The following is a 19,865-nucleotide window of genomic DNA, read 5'->3' as shown; positions in this document are numbered from 1 at the left end:
CACATGCACATTGGAGCTGAGCTAGGACAATGGCTCGCGTGCCAGCAGATATGGCTCTGCGTGCCATCTGTGGCACTGATACCATAGGTTCGCAGTCGCTGTACTAAAATGTTGATACAATGGCCCAAAATAACACCCATGGATCTTTTACACCTTGAAAGTATTATATCAAAACTGGTTCTTTAGGTTAAAATTTCTGTTTCCATACTTGATCATATTTAATTACTGCACTCATTTAACTGTTGCAATTCATGGAAGCACATACATATGAGTTGTTCAAATGCATACACGCATGCCATTTTGTGTTGCTGTCAGAAGAATATAGATGCAGCAATTAGATTTTTTATATGTGAAATAAGTTTATGTTAAACCTCAGCAGGGAGCAGTTTCACCTTATGCACCTGCCTAAAATCCAATGAAAAAGTGTTTTTCTTTCCCACCTCAGAGGGAAATAAACTCTTACATTATTGTAACAGAATAGCCTATTTCCTTAGCCTATTGCCTATTGCTGTTAATTTCCCTCCAAAGATTACTCCCCAAGATTTCTTTGCAGAGATGGTAGTATCCCATATGTTTTAAATAAATACATGAATAAATTGCAAGCTTTGCTGCTCTTGGTTCTGGAGATCGCATTGGAAGCTGCCATTCCTTTTGGAAACAGAAAAGACACTGCTCCCTGCAGGAGGGTTAACAGCTGAATAAAACAAATTATTTTTAACTTAAGGCTGCAAAGGGAAGGAAAAGTTCGGAACCCTGTTGGGAAAGTTCGGATCTACACACTTCAGCAGTTCAGGATCAACAACAGGAAAAAAACATTCAACTTTCGGCATATTCATATTTTGTTTAAAATAATTGTTGGCAGGGTAGGTGAGTGAATAATAACGTCAACAAAATATAGACTTTTCGGCTTCGGATAAAATATAAAAATTAAAGACGCGCCCAAGTTTTCAACACCACAGAATATATGCATGCATAACAAACTTTTTTTTCTGCTGAAGTGACCCGCAGCTGAAATGATTTAGAGGGCCGAGCTGGAAAGGAGAAACAGGAGCCTAGTATTTTTGCAGAATCTATGTGGATCAGACAATATAAAAACAAATATTATTGGGAAGTCTCTATTGGGTATGAATGGGAATTTCCCTCCTCACATACTATTTGCAATAGTTATTTGGAGATATATTAGAAGACACAATATAGGCTCCCAGTCACCGGCTCTACCGGTGTGCTCCCGGTGACCTGAGCGGGCGCGTCTGGTGTGTGTGCGTGCAAGTGCAAAATTTGGCTTCTGTACATGTGCAGGAAGTGAAATCTTGCATAAGGACATTTGTGCGTGTGAGATTTTGCCGATTTCTTTGCTTCTGCACATGCTCAGAAGCAAAAAACCCACCAAAAATCGGTGAAAACTCACATGCATGAATTGCTTGCGCAAGACTTTGCTAACTACACATGCGCAGAAGCTGACTCTTGCGTGTGAACATGCATGCGTCAGGGGTACAGAGATGCATGCACATCTCCATTTTTCCTTCCAAGACGGCATACCGGACCATCCATGCTGCAGCCCAATACTGCCTATAATACAGCTTTAGGAAGGAAAGAGAGCAATATTTTGGATGTCTATCTTTATAATACAGTGGTACCTCATCATACGAACTTAATTGGTTCCAGGAGGTTCGTAAGGTGAAAAGTTCGTAAGACGAAACAATGTTTCCCATAGGAATCAATGTAAAAGCAAATAATGTGTGCAAATCCTTCAGGAAAATCCCAAACTTTAGAAGGGAGGCGAACAGAAGGCAGGGAGGAGCAGCTAAAGGGGGCGGTGGAAGAAGCAAGGCTAGGCTAAAGGGTGAGTGGGAAGGAAGAAAGGCAAGGGGAGGCTCCCCTCCCTTTTCTTTCTTCAAAAGACACCGTTTCAGTGCCTTTGCAAGCACCTTGTTCTCTGCAAAATCTTTCCTCCTCCAAGCCGCCCCTCCCTTTTCTTTCTTCAAAAGACACCATTTCAGTGCCTCTGCAAGCAAGCTGTTCTCTGCAAAATCTTTCCTCCTCCAAGCCGCCCCTCCCTTTTCTTTCTTCAAAAGACACCCTTTCAGTGCCTTTGCAAGCACCTTGTTCTCTGCAAAATCTTTCCTCCTCCAAGCCGCACCTCCCTTTTCTTTCTTCAAAAGACACCCTTTCAGTGCCTTTGCAAGCACCGTGTTCTCTGCAAAATCTTTCCTCCTCCAAGCTGCCCCTCCCTTTTCTTTCTTCAAAAGACACCCTTTCAGTGCCTTTGCAAGCACCTTGTTCTCTGCAAAATCTTTCCTCCTCCAAGCCGCCCCTCCTTTTTCTTTCTTAAAAAGACACCCTTTTAGTGCCTTTGCAAGCACCTTGTTCTCTGCAAAATCTTTCCTCCTCCAAGCCGCCCCTCCCTTTTCTTTCTTCAAAAAAAGGGGGGGAAAGAAACCCCTTCATCCCAGCAGCAGCTGCTTGGGTTTGTAAGGTGAAAATAGTTCGGAAGAAGAGGCAAAAAAATCTTAAACACCGGGTTCGTATCTTGAAAAGTTCATTAGAAGAGGCGTTCGTAAGATAAGGTACCACTGTACTCTTACCTTATCCTGAAATCTTCTAAACATCACACCAATAATCAGTAAATATTCAAATCTATTTTATATTTTGGGGGGGGAAACCTTCCTACACATCCAATGTATATATAGAATATTCTTTATTGGTCGAGTATAATTGGACACACAAGGAAATTGTCTCCAATGCCTAAACTCTCAGTATACGTAGGAAAAAACCAAACGATAAATCATACGAATCAATCATAAAACACAAGATACAAACAAGGGGATAATCATAATATATCAATAATAGGGGAAGGTAATAAGAAAGATGAGAGTGATAATAGTAATATAGCCCTGTTACAAGGGTAAAAGAGTAAATGTTGCCCTACTATGTGGGTAAATATAGCTCTACTACATAGGTAAATGGATACCTATTACATGCGTAAATATCCTTAAGCATAGGACAGTGCTGTGGGAATTAGGTATTTAGCAAAGTGATGGAATAGGAGGAAATCTATCTTTGTGTCTAGTTGTTTTATCATGCCTAGAGAGGCACTCTGAGGGGAGGAGTTGAAACAGTTTATGGAAGGGTTATGGAAATCGAAGTTGTTACAGTGAGTTTGCCCTGAATCAAAATTGTAATCTCTTAAACATTACTGAACATATTTTCTCTCTTGGATTTCCACTGTTGTAAATATAAAAGAAAACCAATCAAAATTATTAGAAGCTACACTTTCCATCTCGGCTCCTTCAATGGATAAATCTAAATCAGTTGGGTTAGCATTTAGCTATGGCCAATGTGATTCTGGAAGTTTCATTCTCAACACACCTGGAGGGCACTGGATTATTGAAAATTGACTGAAGCAAACCCAGATTATCTCAAGATTCATTGTATAATTCAGTTGACAAAACTAAGGAAAGCAACATAATGTACTTAACATACACCCTGGATGGAAAGACATAACTTCATGGGCTGATAACCCTCTTATATGATAATAAATCAATTTCCCAAATCAAATCTACAAAATGTGTCAGTTAGCTGACAGAAAGCCCTTCTCAGAAAATGGAATTTAAAATAGCATATGTTGTTGTGGTTGGCTCTGGCCCAGCTCCTGCCCCAGGGAATGGGGAGGTGGATGCAGGGGAAACTTCAACATGTCACAGGCCTGTGTTATTGGCGACAGAATTAGTTCAGAGTTTAGTTTCCTCGGATGAAGAAGAAGGTGGGAGTGACTCGGCAGAGGAGGGCTTGGCACACAGCCAAGGCAGTCATTCTCCCTTATCTTCTATTGATTCAGATGATGACCCACGCAAGCGCAGAATTATGCATGGAAGAGACCAAGTAAGAACATATTACAGGAAATAAGGGAGGCCACCTGTGTTTGGGTGGGGCTCCAGTAATTAGGGCTGCTGCTATAAATAGCAGCATGTGGGTTTGGCCATTGTGGAAGAATATCTTCCACAACAACAACTTTGTTGTTTTTTCACGCCTTTGAAACCAAAGCAGACCAACGTGTATGTGTGTGTGTCTCATTTCGTTGGAAGAAGAAGGGGTGTGAAGTTTCTTCACAGCTGCTAGCTAAGTACTTAATGACTGCTTAAAGGACCTTGTACAGACTACCCGGTTGTTTTGGGATGAGTGCTCTTTGCAATACAAAAAGAGTGCTTTAGTTTATTTTGAATTTTGTGATAAAGAACATTGTTTTGAATTTTCAAATGTGTGTGTGTCTGAAATTTGTACCCTTGAATTTTCGGGAGGCTCCTATCAGAGAGCCCTGCAGAACAATATGTATTCTTAGAATCATATCAGTATTTGGACCAGGTATTACTTAGAATGCAAAGGCCAAAAAAAGTGCTATTAAGCATGTGTATAGTTCTGTGTAACTCTTTAATCCAAGTGAGCTTTTTTCTAGGATTATGGAGTAGCTGGGTGATACTAGGAAAAGGAACAGCTGCTTTGCGGAGCGGCCAACAGGAGCTATGTTTGTGCCCCTACATACTCCAAAGCACTATTTTGTTTTTGAATGCAAAGTGCTGGACAGCCCTAGTAATGTATATACATGTCAGTGCCTTTTATATAAAAACTGGAGGATAAGCAGATGTCTAAACAATGGAACAAATTCTGAACAGCAAAAATCCATCACCATTGAAGATCGTAAATGTAGAAACTGCATACAAACTATTCTTCAAGTTAAGGAAAGTGGATGTTAAAGATTATAGGTTTGATATATTGCCCACACAATTCAGAAGGGAGATTTTGCTCAGGAGAGAAAGACTGAATATAAATATACGGTATATATATTTTGTATATACACGCAGTTTTATTTTGTCAAGGCCATAGTACTGTTTCTATGTTTGCTCCTGACTACAAAGAGAAGTTATAGATTAACAGACTTTGAAATACATTGCGTTTTTCCCTTTGAGACGACATTTAGGAAGATGAAAACAGCAAACTACCATAATTTTTGGAATATAAGCTGCACGGGAGGAAAACAAGGAAAAAAGGCCTCTGTCTCCTAGCATTTGCCAAATAGAAAACAGTGCAGATGATATACACTGTTTGCTGTGTATTTCTCTGCATGTATGCCTGATCCATAGAAACAGCAAAGAATTGGAGAAATGTACATTATGGCAGTATATTAATCCCAGAAAGTTTTCTTAAATGTAAACACACATTCCTCCCAATCATTTAAATAGATCTACTCCAAACATGACTAAGTCAGGGTTTAACTCAGCTGCCTTATCTTAATACTAATACTTAATATTTTATTTATTATTTATTTATTTGTTGGATTTGTATGCCGCCCCTCTCCGTAGACTCGGGGCGGCTAACAACAGTAATAAAAACAGCATATAACACTCCAATATTAAAACAGTTAAAACCCTTATTATAAAACCAAACATACATACAGACGTACCAAGCATAAAATTGTAAAGGCCTAGGGGGAAAGAGCATCTCAGTTCCCCCATGCCTGGCGGCAGATGTGGGTTTTAAGAAGCTTACGAAAGGCAAGGAGGGTGGGGACAATTCTAATCTCTGGGGGGAGTTGGTTCCAGAGGGCCGGGGCCGCCACAGAGAAGGCTCTTCCCCTGGGTCCCGCCAAGCCACATTGTTTAGTTGACGGGACCCGGAGAAGACCCACTCGGTGGGACCTAACTGGTCGCTGGGATTCGTGCAGCAGAAGGCGGTCCCTGAGATAATCTGGGTAATTAGTAATAATACTAATACTTAATACTAAAACAGGCCATTTACAGATCTTTAAAATTTATGTGGCTTTCTGGAAGTATTCTCTGCTATTTAAAGAGGCACTGGGCATCTTTAGATCAAGCATTTATTTTAAAAAGCTTCTTCATTTTCTTAAGTTGTCTAGAACAATAATAAAAAATTGTTTAAAAAATAAGTCTAATAATTTGAACATTCTATAGGCATTTATAGTCTACGGAGAGGGGCAGCATACAAATTTAATAAATAAATTAATAATAATAATAATAATAATAATAACAACAACAACAACAACAACAATGACTTACTTCCTTGCAGCCAAAAACAGCCAGCCAGTTTCAGCCTTTGCCTCTCCTTGCAGCAATTTCTCTCTATGCAGTTTTAGTTTCACTTTCATTTTAGCAGGGGGCTTGCCAGCCCCAACTTCAATCAATCAGCTAAGTGTCGGAAGGCAGATAATCAGTGGCTTGTGCTAATCAGGCTCTGCTGCTGTTTGCTGCAAGGAGGTAAATTGCTGCAAGGAGATAATTTACTCTTTGAAGGTGGCTGGGTGGGGCTACATTCAGTGTATAAGACACACCCACGTTTTCACCCCCTTTTGGGGGGGTAAAAAAGTGCATCTTATACTGTGAAAAATACTTGTCCTTATGAAACAAACTAGAGTTGCGAAGGCACACTGTATATAACTCTGCACTTATACTTGTAAACATCCTTTCCACACACAGCCCTCTGGGACAATCAGATAATTCAGTGAATTAACCACTTGGAATGAATAAAGAATGCCATTAACTTGGCATATAGCTCTTCTAACTGATTAAAACTAAGTGAAAGCTTTTCTTCCCCATTCCCATTTTTAAAATGCAGCAGCATATATGTTATTAATATTTTTATTTCCTACAATGTACATTCTATTTAAAGCCCATCCAATTTAAGCCTGCAAATCAATCCAGTGAATTCCAAAAAATACTGGAAACTGTTCAACTTATGTTTCTTGTTCAGATAATTTCAATAGCCGTCAGCACTTTTCTTCTATAGATTCAGCCTCAAATATTCCTGAATATAAGAATGGCTGGATTTTAAAATTGCAACAGTTTTAAAAAGCCATATTTAAATTAGCTTCATATATCAGGAAAATAATGCTGAATCTGTTGGATGACAAAGCTGCATAAATATTATATTTCAATCTGTTTTTGAAAACACACGTTGACCCAGAGTTTACTAAAAAAAAGATGACAAGACTATTAAAGGGGATAAAGGAAGCAATTTTCAGATACCAATTTTACCAGATTAATTTGATTATGCTTTTCAAAATAATAATAATAATAATTATTATTATTATTATTATTATTATTATTATTATTATTATTATTATTATTATTATTAGATTTGTATGCCACCCCTCTCCGTAGACTCGGGGTGGCTCACAACACAATAAAACAGTTCATAACAAATCTAATAATTTACAATTTAAAATATTTAAAAAACCCCATTATTAAGCAGACATACATACAAACATACAAAACAAAATACATGCATGTACAGACTCTGAAGAAAATAAGCATGTTCTAAAGTAGCCATAATAATTATATATTATATGGGAGACTCAGTTTTAAGTATTATTTGATTCAATTATGCCTCTCCTATATTGTAGTTCCAAATACTTTGGTCTATGGTCCACTCTGCCTAGGTACCACGGATGAAGGGTAACAGGGTTTGTGATTCCAAAATATTTGGAGTGTGTCTGGGGAAGGCTGCTATACAACAAGAATCTTTTGCTGTTTAAAATCCAGGCACAATTTATAAAATCCTTTAATTTTAAAATTTGTTGCAAATATTTGATTTTCAAGAAGTTTTCTTTGGGCAAATGTATTGGGGGGAAAGGTAGATGCCCTAGCCTAGCAGATATAGAGTAATCTTCAAATCTGATAGACGTTTTCCAAAATCCTTTTGGAAATAGAAAACAAATAGTTGGGACTTTCCCTTTTTTTAGAAATATAAATTCCACACTTGAAATCAAAATGGTTTTCATCCCGGGCAAAATAGACAATTTTAGAATATTCCCTACTGAGTCCATATGGGGGCAGTACAGTTTAAGAAAAATAGTATACTGTAATACAATAGTAGCCTTAATTTGTTGAAAAGGTCTTTCTCGAATATTTTGAATGAATATAACATATAGACTTATTAATGAGAAAGAATCAAATGTAAAATCTTCAGGTTATAGCTTTCTAAACAGCCTTCTTTTAAAATGCAACTGAAAAGTCATATTTAAGACCACCAAGTGTTCAGTTATGTTTCTGGAATATGTAGAATTTTCCTCTCTATATGGTCAGTTTTATATCTCAGTTTCTAAGATTGAAGTTTTTTCAGTCTCGATAATATCCAGATAAAACTCACCTAAAAGCAACAAGAATTAAAGCATTTTTAAAAACTTCATCATTTTTCCTATTTTCAATGTAACCAAATCGGTCACGGAAATCTATAATCTCACATGTCCATTTTTTATCTAAATATTATTTTGAACAACCTAGTGGATCCTGGTATATCAAAACCAATGGAGTGAATATAGTTCTCAATCAAAATTATCCAATCAATGTTTCAAATGTTTTAAATCAGGTCGACCAGATGTCTGTTAACAAGTAGAGCAGAGAAAGCTGCAAAGTTATTTTGCACTGAGATAAATACAAACACACACATCTGGCAATCAGAATATAAAGGTTTTTTAAAAGACATGCTGAAGCTACACTAACATAAACATGATGGCACTTCTTGGGATAAAAACATCCAATCATCACATTTATTTGAGCCCGGAAAATTCAAATTTCTTCACTCTCAAGGGAAGAACTAAAGAATTAGAAGTCATCCACAAAAATTGGTAAAAAACAGTTGGGACAAAAACCTTGGCTTCTTTACAAGGGGGAAAAAAAGGAAAGATTTTTGCTCTGATTCACAGAAGCATACTGTGATGAAATCATCACCTCAATTGGCCAAAGCTGGTATGGATTTCTAGGAGAGAGAGAGAAAGGGCCTTTCTGTGTCAGGTTGTTAGCTCGGGGAACATATACAGAGCTGAAGAGGGTTAAATTTATGGAGCATATCTGTTGATTAAGCTGATAGCTATCACACCAGCTGATTACCAGAAGGAACTGTAGAGCTCACTGCAGATGGAAGTAGATTAAAGACTGAAAAGAGATCAGTTTTCCTCATAATTTGGAACTAATAAGGAGTTTCCTCTATGGCAGATGGATTTTCTCTGCCTGGTGGAGTAGGACTTTAACAGTTGCAGTTAAATACCTAGTATAGCCACAGAAAGAATAAGCTGACAATTATCTCAACTGCCCTTGCAATACAAAATACATAGAACAAAACAGCGAATACAAATAACTTGAACATTTCCACTTCAAAGCAATTAGAAACTATTATTGTAAACTTTTATTTAATTTGTTTACAATTATAAATGGCAAAAGGTCAGTGTACATATATTCACCTATACGGTGTTCCCTCGATTTTCGCAGGGGATGCGTTCCGAGACCGCCTGCGAAAGTTGAATTTCCGCGAAGTAGAGATGCAGAAGTAAATACACCATTTCTGGCTATGGACAGTATCACAAGCCTTCCCTTAACACTTTAAACCACTAAATTACCATTTCCCATTCACTGACACTTAGTGATCCTGATATTTATAAACATAATTATTTATTAACAATAATTATTTTTTTTGTTATTTATTTGCAAAAATTATTAGTTTGGCGATGACGTATGATGTCATCGGGCAGGAAAAACCATGGTATAGAAAAAAAACCTGCGAAGTATTTTTTAATTAATATTTTTTGAAAAACTGTGGTATAGGCTATTCGCGAAGTTCAAACCCGCGAAAATCGAGGGAACACTGTATATATTGTAATTCTTTTGCTGATATCTCTTTCCATTGAACTGTCGTTTTCAAGGAGACAAAATGTGAAGCATAAATTTGTATTTTTATTCTCAAGTAAGATGTTTTTCAGTTCAACATTCTTGAACTGAACTGATGATTCAGTTCTTGCATTTATTGATAATAGTCCTGGGAGAAACTTTTTCTTCCTTTCTGAAAATTTCTACTGCCCGGTTCAATTGCTATGTCCTACAAATTTCTAGCTGTGTAAGAAAACCTACTGCACCACCCAGCTATCCCTGCTTAACTTTAAAACTGCAGGAAGACCTCCTTTAGTGACTGCCTTGCTTAGCAACCATTCAAAGTTATGATGGTTTCAAAAAACAGCTTTACGACCAATTCTTGTATTTAAAACTGTTGCAGTGTGTGTCCCATACTCATGTGATTGTCATCCTGGAGTTTTGCAATTGGCTGGGGACAAGCAAACTTAATAGACAACATGAAAGTAAAATCGTAAATTATAGTCACATGATACTTTGTTTAACAACTCAAGCAGAAGTGAGGTTGTAAGTTTGTCTTGGTCACATGATTTTCCACTTAATGTGATGCTTAGTGATGGAATTGCCACTCCAAATTTTAATCACAAAACAAGGGCTAGTAAGGGACATTTTTCCTGTACAAATCCACAAGACCTTACAAATCCAATTAAGAAATAAAATTATTTGTTCAGAAATGAAAATGGGCCTCTGTATTTTATATATAGTTGCATTCTATTGATAATACAATAGCTTTTTATGCAAATATTCCATTAAGTTAAATTAAACTCATTGCCAAGTAAGGAAATGGAGGATTTTTTTATTTTTTAAAACTATTTCTTCAAAGTTTTATACCAAGGAAACATTAACAAGTTAAATTACTGTTTGTAAATCTAACAGAAATTTAGTCTCCTTGAAATATACAGTTACATTGATTACTGGATGTAATACTGATACAATTAAGTTTCTTAAGAAATTCTAATCTTCAGATATAACGCTACTCAAATGATCACAGCTATGTTTCTGAACTTCAAGAGAGTTTAAGGAAACAAAGGTATCACTCAAATGTCTTCAGAAATGGAGCATCAAGACACACCTTTGAAGTTATTACTTAGACAGTAATTAAAGGTTTAATTAAAATATCTTTTTTATTATTCCATAAAATTAATTAGATATTGCTAAAGCATCTTACTTCATTTATTGTTGCTTACTTCACCCAAAAACTCTTCCTCCAAGCCAAACCCACTTTATTTTTACAATTTTCAGCATCCACAGTCCTATGGTATTTCAGAGGTTGAGCAACAGCCAAAGAACATACTTCCCACTGCTTTCTCTGCAGCTTCTGTGTAAACTTGTTCCTCCTCTAACATGACCTTTTGTCTCTTCACCCAACCACAATTCACTACTACACTGAATTCAGCATCTATGCAAAACATCCTTGGCTGGTTTTGTGAGGCTCAACCACAAACATTTCCTTTATTTATTGCATCAAAGGCAGATGGTAAGTCAATAAATACTGCATAATAAGCATTTTGTGGGTCCTGTTCATTGATTTGTGAATCAGATATTGTAAAGTGAAACACTGATCTATAGTACTGTGTCCCTTTCTGAAACCTACCTGTTCTGCTAAAATCTGCCTAGTACCTGCCCTATCAACCAAACTGTTTAAAAGACACCTTATATCTAGCTTATACACTATGCCAATTACTGGGGGAAAGTTAGTAGGGATTGTGGAGTTTCCCTTTTTAAATATTGGAATTGCTACACTGTCTTTCCAAGATACAACAATTTATCCAATGGCATTGATGTAATTGATGTTGTGAAATTATTCTTTTCACTTCTGCAGTAGTTAGTGAGGGCCATTTAAGTCATTAATATTTTAATAAGCCTGCACCGATTAACTTTTGGTTTGATATTCTAATATCATCAAATTTATTTTTTTTCCAAATATTTTTATTAATTTTCTTTAAAAACACAAGACAAACAACATTTAACATTAAAGGAGCTACCATTGCTCCGCTTATCTTAGAAGTCTATCTAGTACCAAAAAAAATCTAACTAGTCAGATCAATACAGAGATACAATTGATTAATTAAATGAATAATAAAAACAACATTTAATATTATTGATATTGAGAAAAAAAATAATTTTTTTTTAAAAAAAATAAGCTGTCCAAACTCCAGGTGAAATCTGTGCCTGTATTATTATTTTATTTCTCTATCTAATTGGGAAATTAGTTCCCAGAATTTTGTATCTTTATTTTGCAAACATGGCAGTTTTCATTCTTACCAATGACTTTTATCTTATTTGTTCTTCCTCATCAGTGCTTGACGTTTTCAGAATTTATTCTTCATTACATTTACCCTGTCAAAGGATTGCTCCTTCTTAATTTATCTGACTGCACCAGTCAGTGCCTTTTTTCATGTCTAAATTCATGGTTAAACCACAAAATTTTAGTTTCATTCATTTTCTTTTGCATGGTTTACACATCAGAGGTTTAAGTTTGCCAACCACATCCTCATATATAATATCGGAATTTTCTGGGTTTTGAATACGGGTAATCCTCTGCTGTAGCATTGTTGGACTTCACAGCACAGACCTTACAGCTTTAGCCAAAGGGGAGAACCCTCCCACATACAATACCGCTATAGACTACAAAGCTTTAATTCTGCTCTGTGGTCATCCTGATTATTTTTTTGGGCCACACTAAGTTTTATTGGAGAAAACTAAATCAAAATAAAAATTATTCTTTATTATTGTTAACATTTTTAATATTCAAGGACCTCTCAGTATAATGAACAACTTTGCTTCCTTTTATTTGAAACACATTTGAAGATGAATTTTAACTACAACTCACCATCCTTAACATCCTTTAACAATCTCAGCTTAATCTTAACCTTAATCTTTTTTGCATCTTCCATACAATCTGTTTCCATGTGCTTTTCCCTTGGTGATCTGTTCTCCTTACCATCTTCTATATATGTCATTTTGAAAACATCCTTTTTCAGGTCTTTATTGGACTACATATTACTTAGACAAGCACACCAAGACAACTAGACATAAGAATAGTTTTTCCCGAACGCCATCACTCTACTAAACAAATAATTCCCTCAACACTGGCAAACTTTTTACTAAGAGCCCGGGTGGCGCAGCAGGTAGAGTGCCTTACTGCAGGCCACTGAAGCTGACTTGTAGATCTGAAGGTCAGCGGTTCAAATCTCATCACCGGCTCAAGGTTGACTCAGCCTTCCATCCTTCCGAGGTGGGTAAAATGAGGACCCGAATTGTGGGGGCAATAGCCTAGCTCTGTTTAAAAGAAGTGCTATTGCTAACATGTTGTAAGCCGCCCTGAGTCTAAGGAGAAGGGCGGCATAAAAATTGAATAAATAAATAAATAAATAAGTCTGCACTTCTATTTCTACTAGATTTTCTTTCCTCATCATTCCTATCATTCATTTCCTACCACTTAGGACTATATGACTGTAGCTTGTTGCCTGTATCCTAAGATTTTTATTAATATTGATTGCTTCTTCATTGCTTATTTGACCCCTATGACAATCATTAAGTGTCATACCACATGATTCTTGACAAATCTATATTTTATTTTATGTATACTGAGAGCATATGCACCAAGACAAATTCCTTGTGTCCAATCACACTTGGCCAATAAAGAATTCTATTCTATTCTATTCTATTCTATTCTATTCTTTTCTTTAAGCTTTAGGTGGAGCTACATTACATCTATGCTCCTTGCAGTGTTTACCTTTCATATTGCTTTTTAAAGGAACATCTATTTATGCATGTTTCATTTTTCCGCTATATTCTTCTGCTGTGGAAACCTACTTATCTATGATTTACTGAAATCTGGTTTATTAAAAAATATGCATGATAGAAAATATGTATCAACTACATTCAGTTTCCTTCAATATAAAAAATTCCAGTTTTACATTGCATCTCTCCTAATGTTACTGCTACTTCGTCAACAAATCTCTTTGGATTACTACCAAGTGAAGAATAGCTGATTCTCCAGTGTCCTTTTCCGTCGTCTTGAAAGAAATAGTTGTCGCCGAGCCAAATCAGCTGAGGCAGCAGCACAAACCACCCTTCTGGCACAGGGAAATAAATGTCTCAGCTTAGAATTCAGAATTATTGATGAAGTAGAATAGAAGTTTAAGCCCTGATGAATTCATATCAAACTGAGTTGGAAAACTACACTTCATATTTTCGCTGTTATGGATTTGTCTACAATCTGCCAATACATATTGTCTGTAAGGCAGTATAAATTATGCGTTATTAACTATAAGTAACCAGAAGGCTATATATTATGCAGTTTCAGGCATTTAAGTGCTGTCAGCAAAACTCTCAGACTAGTGAGTCCCAAGTTTCTCAGAAGATCAAAGGTAATCCATATTGTATTTAATCCATATTGCATTTAAACCAAATCCAGATTCTCACTTTCGATTAGGTATTTGTGACGATCTCATGACTACTGCTCTTCCAGAGTTAGAATGCTTTGCTACTAATATTTGTTTAATTAGGATAATTAATTACAGCTTAACTGAAGGGGTTTTTTTCATGCTACAGACCTCACACAGATTTTCAAAGGCAATGCTTTAAGTTAATCTTTTTAAATAAAAAAATAAAAAGAACTGGCTTTAAGATGAAGTCAGTAAATTTTCAATTAATAACATGCTCACTTTGATGGCTGTTCAGTAATTTACTTTCTTACTAGTTCATAAATTTCTTGGTTCAACTTCTGGAATTTTGAGAAGAGTACTTCTGCCATGGGAAAATTTGTCCTAAATTTGCTCTGCTGCCAATAAACCAGAAGAGCTAACTGGCTGATAATCCTCCCACACTACATGTTTAGGTATCTGCAGTCAACCAGTGAAAGTTCAATTTGTTCCGCTAATGGCACAGAAAACTATTCAGAATTATTCACTATAAGTCTAACTTCGGCTTCTTTCTATCATATGTACAAACTTTAAATCACTCCCAGCTTGTTAAGTCAAGCTGTTTTATCTTTCTTTTTGATCCAAAGCATAACAATATCACAAGAGCTAAAGATAATCTAGATAGAATTGCATCTGCGAGCACAAAAAAACCCAAAAACAAAAAAAACCCCAATAAAATATGCAAAACCCGTAGAACTAAAATAATATTTATTTCAACTCCAACATTCTTTTTGTTTTTCATAGATTATTTTTCAGTGTTGATCTTGAGCCAAACAAAATGTTCACCATATCTTATAAGATCTAGATGTATTTAAATAAATGTAGATGGCAAGAGTAAGAGTAAATTAAGCATATACTTGGAATTTGATTCTTAGCATATCATCCAGTACAATCACTATACAATCATTACTTCAATATTTTTACATGTCCAATTTACATTTTAAGGTTATTTCCTGTTGTTATTTATGTACTTTACAACTGTAAGTAAAAGTTGAAAAGAAATAAATGATTCTTCTTTTGTTTTTAAAATATAGTTAATTTTATAAATTAACTATATTTTAAAATATAGTTAATTTTATAAAATATAGTTAATTTTAAAAGCACTAAAAACTTTGTAAACAACAAACTCAAAGACTCAAGATCCATCCTATCCCTCAAAGGACCAAATGGTAAAGAATATAATGATGAAGCTGGCAAAGCCAACCTCTTCAACACATTCTCTGTCTTTGTAAACAGCAATGGCCTATGCCCAATATTTCTTAGTCATACCTCAAACAATTGCAACGATCTAACACAAATCAATTTCACAGAAGATAATGTTGGAAAAGCATTAAGCAAACTAAAGCCATCTCTATCTATTGGGCCTGACAGTCTATGTGCATATTTCTATAAAAAGCTTTCCGCAACCATAGCTAAACCTCTAAGCATAATTTTTGAAAAGTCCTTTAGATCTAGCCTCTTACACAAGTTATGTTCATTAGTCACAGTCATCCCTATCTTCAAAAAAGGAGATCCAAGTAACGTTGAAAATTACAGACCAATCTCTTTATGTTGTGTCATCTGCAAAGTCATGGAATCAATCATAAATCAATCCATCACCCTTCACCTAGAAACTAATAATCTACTCTCTAACAATTTAGTTTCAGAAAAAAATTATCCTGTAACCTGCAACTCCTACACTGCAAAAACATATGGACTTCACAACTTGATCAAGGTAAATCAATAGATGCAATGTACATAGACTTTTGTAAAGCCTTTGATTCAGTAGTACACAACAAATTACTTCAGAAACTAAAATCGTATGGCATCTCTAGTCTTCTTCATGATTGGATAACTGCATCCTTGTCAAAAAGACAACAAATGGTTAAAATGGGCAGTGCCCTATCAAATCCTGCACCTGTCCACAGTGGTGTCCCTCAAGGCAGCATTTTAGGACCAATACTATTCATTCTTTACAAAAACGAGCTTTGTGATCATATTATAAGGAATTGCATTCTCTTTGCTGACAATATTAAACTATTCAACACCACTGACAATATGTCTACCCCTCAAAAAGGCCTAGACCACATATCACAATGGTCTGATAATTAGCAACTTCAAGTCTCAACCAACAAATCCGAGTCTACAGAGAGGGGCGGCATACAAATCCAATAAATAAAATATTCTGTCTTACACATTGGCAAAAATAATCAGAACACAAAATACAAACTTGAAGGATACTACCTTGTAGACAACCCTCACTCTGTTAAGGATGTTGGAGTACTCATATTTAATGACCTAAGTGCCAGAGCCCATTGTAACAACATTGCCAAAAAGGGGCTAAGAGTTGTTAATCTAATCTTGCGTAGCTTCTTCCCTGGCAATATTCCACTGCTAACCAAAGCATACAAAACATTTGCCAGACCAATCCTCGAATACAGCTCATCTGTCTGGAACCTGCACTGCATATCGGACATTAATACAATTGAGAGAGTCCAGAAATATCTCACAAGAAAAGTCCTCCATTCCTATGCTGGCAACAGAATACTTTATTCCACCAGGCATGAAATTTTGGGTTTAGATAATTTAGAGCTATGTCGCCTTCGATTTGATCTAAATGTAGTTCATAAAATCATCTACCACAATGTCCTACCTGTCAATGATTAATTCACCTTCAATCGCAACAACAAACATGCCCACAAGATTCAAACGCTTTAGCAAAGTTTGAACCACATACTGATTTGAAGCTGATTACTTTCATTGTGGAAAGCCAGCAGGCTTAATTAATAAACACATCAAAACCAAATTTGCTTTTAACACATGGATAATCCAGATGGCAAATGAAAACTTTACCTTATGTGGGTCATCATTTGATTCTAGTTAAAGTAGGATGGGATTAAGCTGCTGGCAAAATAAACAAACAAATCCTTGTCTCTGCAATAGGATTTTGTCCCTATTGCTTGTCAAAACATATAGACTGATTTATCTAGCCAAGTGCCAGGCCACATCAAATAAACTTCAGCACCTATAACTGCAGTAAATGCATTTTCTTCATCAGAAACACTGAAGGAGCAACCAAAAAAACATCGACAGGAAGATGTGGTCAAAGTAGTGGATTTTCTCCATCACTCATCTCTGCAAATATTCTGCACTATTTAAGTTAAATAATATTTAGTATATATTGTACATATATAAATTAAGTAAGTAAATAATTTTTTCTCCACTCCCATTTCGTCTTCTTTTCTTTTATTCATGCATTCATTCCATTCCATTCCATTCCATTTTTCATTCATTAATACATTCACTTATATATTTTGTTTTTCCAAACCATCCAGCTTCTTCAAAGAGAGGTTCTGGATGGTATGCAAAGTAACTGATATATTTTAAAAAGCATATAAAATTAACATTAACATTAAATTGATGTAAGTTTAAAATTTTTAGAATTATAAGACTATGATATTATAAAATTTCAGAAAGGTAGAAAAATCCAAGATGACTATTTAACATTAGTTAATATTGAGGGAGGGAGGTGGAGGGGCTCTCATGGAGACAGACAGCCCCACCATTGCAGAATCCTCTCTGTCCACTCTTGCTAGGTCACAGAGCCATGTTTTGATTCCTTTTCGACAGGCCAGGAAAGTGAGGGCCTGTCTCACCTCTGAGGGCAGGATGTTCCATAATGTGGGGGCAGCTAAAGTAAAGGTTATTTTTCAAGACACTGCCAGTTGAAATTCTTTGATAGATGGGTTTGCAGCCTTCTGAGCCTGATTGAGTGGGATGGGCTGATGTGACAGGGCAAAGACATTTCCATAGGTAGCCTGGTCCCAGGCCATGTAGGGTTTTATAGGTATAAAGCCCTACATGGCATAGGACCAGACTATCTCCGAGACCGCCTTCTGCCACACGAATCCCAGCGACTGGTGAGGTCCCACAGAATTTGTCTCCTTAGGGTCTCGTCGACCAAACAACGTTAACTGGCGGGACCTAGGGGAACAGCCTTCTCTGTGGGAGCCCCGGCCCTCTGGAATCAGCTCCCCCGGAGATTCGCACTTCCCCCACCCTCCTTGCCTTTCGTAAACTCCTGAAAACCCACCTCTGCCATCAGGCATGGGGGAATTGAGACATCTCCCCCGGGCCTATACAATTTATGTATGGTATGTTTATGTGTATGTCTGCTTTAATAATGGGGTTTTAATGTTTTTAAATTATTAGATTTGTCATGAATTGTTTTATTGTTGTTGTGAGCCGCCCCGAGTCTACGGAGAGGGGCGGCATACAAATCTAATAAATAAATAAATAAATTTTTCAAGAATCATGTAGTATAACAGTTAATGATTGTCATAGGGGTCAAATAAGCAATGAAGAAGCAATCAATATTAATAAAAATCTTAGGATACAGGCAACAAGCTACAGTCATACAGTCCTAAGTGGGAGGAAATGAGTGATAGGAATGATGAGGGGGGGGAAATCTAGTAGAAATAGAAGTGCGGACTTAGTAAAAAGTTTGACAGTGTTGAGGGAATTATTTGTTTAGTAGAGTGATGGCGTTCAGGAAAAACTATTCTTGTGTCTAGTTGTTTTGGTGTGCTTGACCCACATTCGCACTGTTCCCACTCTCCTCACCTTCCGAAAGAGTTTAAAAACTCATCTTTGCTGCCAGGCTTTGGCCTTTTAGATCTTCCCCCTGACCAACGAATGCTTTCAGTATGATTGTTGAATGATTGGTTTGATAGGTTTTCTTTTAATTGAATTTAATGGTTGTTTTAATGTACTACAAATCCAAACCAACAAACAAACAAAGTGACATCTTGCTTTGGACCCAAAAGCAAACTGGCATCCAGTCCAGTTCATGGAACAAGAGTATTATGTGTGTTTTTCTTTGTACGCCCAATATGGCTTATATGGCCACAGCTTTTCCCCACTGGATTGCATTTCTTACTATATCCACAAGCGAACTCTGAATCTTTTCATCTTTGCACCTAGAAAATCTTTGAGGCAACAACATACCATATTTTTCATAGTATAAGACACACCTTAGTTTGGGGGGAGGAAAATAGGGGGGCGGGAATCTGCCTACCAGGTATTCATCTGGCTAGCGTCCTTAGTTGGTCAGCTTCAGCACATTATTTTATCCTCTAGTTGGGGCTTAAAAAAAATCTAATGGAACATTGTTGGCACCTCGTTAGGGCTGATAAGAAACCTATTCGGAGCAAGTAAAGCAATGAAAAAGAGCCTGCAAAAACTTAGGACTGGAAAAACATTCTTCGCAGAGAGTAACAATGAAAGAGCCTGCAAGGTAAGAGCCGGGAATATTGTTAGCCCCTAGTTAGGGCTGGGAAAAAAAGCTTTGAAAAAAGCTACATTCAGTATATAAAATGGACCCATATTTTCAGCCTCTTTTAGGGAGGAAAAGGATTTATCTTATACTCTGAAAAATATGGGTACTTATTCTATTAGGCCAGAGAAGGTGAGTTGAATTTGACTGGGCCTTTGTAACAGTTTCATTCAAAGTTTTAGTTTTAGCTCAAATTGACACACATCTGTTTGGATTGCAGAATTGCACTTTTTTGACATACATGAAATTGCTCAAATGATTTGAATTTTTTAATTGGAGATTTTATTAATGTTGAGCATATATTCATTCCATATGAAATTATATACACTTCCTGAATATATGTATTAACAGCTGCACTGTCCTTCAATAGAACAGTGTAGTTCCTTCGCAACACATGTCTGCTGGGAAAGATGAGATCATACAAAATGC

At 36.4% G+C, this 19,865-nt stretch overlaps 2 protein-coding genes across 7 annotated transcripts in view; one reads left to right on the top strand and one right to left on the bottom strand.

Annotated features, from left to right (window-relative positions):
• The window catches only part of COX6C (cytochrome c oxidase subunit 6C), a 336,477-nt gene extending 335,817 nt beyond the window's left edge, over positions 1-660 (top strand). Inside the window, exon 4 of the mRNA XM_070748111.1 lies at positions 645-660. The gene's annotated coding sequence lies outside the window, so the exon portion shown is untranslated. The remainder of the gene's footprint in view (positions 1-644) is intronic.
• The window catches only part of VPS13B (vacuolar protein sorting 13 homolog B), a 454,077-nt gene that overhangs the window by 324,174 nt on the left and 110,038 nt on the right, over positions 1-19,865 (bottom strand). The gene's annotated exons all lie outside the window — the stretch shown is intronic.

This window comes from Erythrolamprus reginae, chromosome 3, assembly GCF_031021105.1.
Source record: "Erythrolamprus reginae isolate rEryReg1 chromosome 3, rEryReg1.hap1, whole genome shotgun sequence".
In the NCBI taxonomy this organism is placed as follows: domain Eukaryota; kingdom Metazoa; phylum Chordata; class Lepidosauria; order Squamata; family Dipsadidae; genus Erythrolamprus; species Erythrolamprus reginae.
This window is presented reverse-complemented; position numbering and strand designations above follow the sequence as displayed.